The sequence below is a fragment of the Bos javanicus genome, chromosome 19, assembly GCF_032452875.1.
Source record: "Bos javanicus breed banteng chromosome 19, ARS-OSU_banteng_1.0, whole genome shotgun sequence".
NCBI classification, from domain to species: Eukaryota; Metazoa; Chordata; class Mammalia; order Artiodactyla; family Bovidae; genus Bos; species Bos javanicus.
In genome coordinates this window covers 44,715,047-44,718,705 of record NC_083886.1, presented here as the reverse complement: position 1 = coordinate 44,718,705, position 3,659 = coordinate 44,715,047, and the positions used below count along the sequence as shown (strand labels likewise).

At 48.3% G+C, this 3,659-nt stretch overlaps 1 non-coding gene across 1 annotated transcript; it reads left to right on the top strand.

The window, feature by feature from the left end:
* The first annotated feature begins 628 nt into the window (after positions 1-628).
* LOC133233172 (U2 spliceosomal RNA) lies at positions 629-819 on the top strand. The gene has a single exon (XR_009731648.1). It is a non-coding gene; the product is annotated as a U2 spliceosomal RNA (small nuclear RNA).
* Positions 820-3,659: the final 2,840 nt, after the last annotated feature.

The following is a 3,659-nucleotide window of genomic DNA, read 5'->3' as shown; positions in this document are numbered from 1 at the left end:
AGTTGGAGTGAACCCCTCCCGCGGCCCGGCCCCGCCCTCCGCATCCACACGCCCCCTCCCTTCCCCACTGTGGGCCATCCGCCTTCCGCCTGGCCGGGAAGCCCCCTCCACACACCCGACCCTAGGGAGCCCCTCTCCTCGCAGGCGTTCGGCCTGGGTAACACACTGCAGTTCGGCCGTTTCTAGAGAGTGAGTCTTGCGACCTTGTCTTCAGGAAAACTCTCGGCCAACAGCTCGTCGCACGGGTCCCTCTCGCCGGCCACACCGCACCCCCTCCGGTCGGGTCTCTCCTCTCCACTAGCACCAAGGAGGAGCTCCCCTGCCGCCACCCCGAGGCCGTCCCCAGGGCTCTGCGGTCCCGCCGGAGCCACGCCTTCTCGGCGACAGAGGGCGGGGCATGCAGATTCCAGACGGCTCTTCCGCCCGAGAACCACAAAGCCGCGGCAGATGCGGGATTTCTCTTTTACAATGTGGAGAATCCAACTTCTGCCCGAGAGTCTGGTGTAGTGCCGCCATAGCACTGTCAACGAGGCAAAGGAAGGGAGACCTGGAGTGAGCGGGGACCCGGTCACACTGAGTGCAACATGCACGACAGCCGGACGGTGACAGCGGCGGGCAGTGCCACACTATCGCTTCTCGGCCTTTTGGCTAAGATCAAGTGTAGTATCTGTTCTTATCAGTTTAATATCTGATACGTCCTCTATCCGAGGACAATATATTAAATGGATTTTTGGAGCAGGGAGTTGGAATAGGAGCTTGCTCCGTCCACTCCACGCATCGACCTGGTATTGCAGTACCTCCAGGAACGGTGCACCCCCTCGGGGACACTTATGGAAGTACCCAACGGCAGAAACTGGCCCTTTCCTGTAAAGGATTTGGTTATCTCAGGGAGGTTTTTTTTGGTTTATCTACATGCTTCGTTTTTTTCTTTCTGGGATGAGGCATGAGATCTTTTGTCTACCCGACCCTGATTTACTTTTCTTCAAGTTTCTAACGTTACTTCTGTAATCATGTTTTCTGATTTCAGGCAGTTCCCGCTGAAAGCCACCAAGATCCACTTGCAGTCTTGGTTAAAATGGTGGGTTTTCAGCTCAGTGTGTGTGTTGTTTATACTGGGATTTCGTTTATACAGATCACTGCCTGACAAAGAGAGACGAGTACCATTGCAGAAGTTGTGTTATTACTTGAAGTTAATACTTAGAAAAGAAAGGGCCTAAAGTAAGAGCCACTATGTCTTTTGGATATACAAGGCAGGCTCTTCAGCTCAGCACAAAGTTCAAATCAAAATAAGCCAGAAGGAATGACTCTTGCTGAGGGTGAAGAAGGTTAGTGAAAAAGCTGGCTTAAAACTCAGGACTGGACTTCCTTCCTAGACCAATGATTAAGAATCCACTTGCCAATGGCAAGGGATGGGTTCAAATATTGGTCCAGGAAGATTTCACATGCCCTGAGACAACTAAGCCTCTTTAACACAACTACTGAGCCTGTACTCCAGAGCCCATAAACCACAATTAGAGAGTAGCCACCGCTGCCAACTAGAGAAGACTCTAGCATCAAAGAAGACCCAGTGCAGTCAAAAATAAATAATTAATTTTTTAAAAAACCCTCAATAGTAAAAACACTAAGGTCATGACATCTGGTCCCATCACTACATTGCTAATTGAACGGGGGAAATGTGGAAGCAGTGACAGATTTCCTCTTCTTGGGCCCTAAAATCACTGAGGATGGTGACTGCAGCCAGGAAATCAGAAAATGATTGCTTCTTGGCAGGAAAGCTATGACAACCTAGACAGCGTGTTAAAAAGCAAAGACATCACTTTATCGACAATGGTCCCTATAGTCAAGGCTGTGGTCTTTCCAGTAGTCATTTAGGGATGTGAGAGCTGGACTATAAAGATGTCAGAGGCCGAAGAACTTTGGAACTGTGGTGCTGGAGAAGACTCCTGAGAGTCCCTTGGACCACAAGGAGATGAAACCAGTCCGTCGTAAAGGAAATCAACCCTGAATTGTCCTTGGAAAGACTGATGCTGAAGCTGAAGCTCCAATACTTTGGCCACCTGATGGGAAGAACCCACTCCCTGGAAAAGACTGTGATGCCGGGAAAGATTGAAGGCAGGAGAGGAAGACAGAGGATGAGATGGTTGGATGGCATCACCACATCAATGGACATGAATTTGAGCAACTCCAGGAGATACTGAAGGACCGGAAAGTCTGGGCATGATGCAGTCTACAAGGTTGCAAAGAGTCAGACAGGACTTAGCAACCGAACAACATGAAACAACACCAGATCCTCTGTGCCAGGACTTTTTAGTAAATGGATGTTTGGAGCAGGGAGTTGGAATAGAACTTTACTCCATCCACTCCACCCATTGACCTGGTATGGTAGTACCTGCAGGAATAGTGCACCCCTCTCAGGGGAAAGAGAAAGTATGAACAACAGGCTTGTTACATCTTTTTCAGTGTTTTCCGTGTTTTGCTCTGGGTACCTGTCTCGTGAAGGTTTCTGTTTTATCAATGTGTGATTTTCTGTTGCCCTGTTGGGGCAGTTTACTTAGGAGTACTGTTACTTGTGAGGGTCATATCCATGGAGCAACATTATGCAAAATTTCCTTTAACTTTCAAAACACTGTATACGGAGCTGTCCAGATCATTTACTACTTTTGTTTCTTTTTAATACGGGATTATTTCTTCTATCCTGTGGACAAGGCCCTGCTCCCAACACCTAACAGATGTCTGAAACAGTGTGGGTTTGCTGGAGTCCTCAGGGGAAGACCCTCAGGTCTAGGAAATTTTTAAATTCTCGGCTCCACCCAAGTGTATTTTCTCTAAAAAAAGAAACTGAAGAACAGAAAGGTTAAGTAACTTGTGAAAGTCACCCAGCTAGAAATTAGCTGAAGTGGGCTGTGAACAATATCTGATTCACAGATCTTGTTTCCTCAACAATCTTTGAAACTTCCTAGCTCCTCTCTTACATCTCCTGGGCCTCTCACCCAAGGGGGAACCTGTCACTTGATTAAAGATAAGACACCTGAAACTGGCAGTCTCTCCTCCATCCATCATCCTCTGCCTTTGCCAGGAAAGGTGTTGATAAACAAATGGCAAGGAGGAGGTGAAGGAAGGGACCCAGTTTGTCAGGGCAACACCGGGGCCTGGCCCAGTCCAGTATCCTTTAAATGCGAATTCCAGTCCCCATCTCCACATCCAGCCTGGAGCCCATGGAAACTTCCTCCATTAATGACCATTTTGTTTCCCTGCAGCCTCATTTCTGCAGACCTTGTCCACAAGATCACAGCCCAGGACAGAATGCATTGGAGGATTTCCTAAAGAGAACATTCAAACGTTCTTACTTTGAGGATTCATGGATGGAGTGCCTGCCAGGTTGAAGGCCTCAGTGAAATGGATCAGGACCTGCCCTCATAGAGTGAACATTATAGTGAGAAATAGGGAGAGACAGACAATGACTCTAGAGAGTCATTTCAGACAGTGACAGAAGCCATCGAGGAAAATAAAACAGGGAAATGTTCTGGACAGTGACTGGGGGGAGAGCTACTTTACATGGGGGAGGGGTGCTCATGAAGGCCTCTCCAGTGGTGATATCAGACGCAAGTTTAAGTGGCCAGGAGGCAAAGAAACATTCCAGACAGTAGGACAGACTAGCT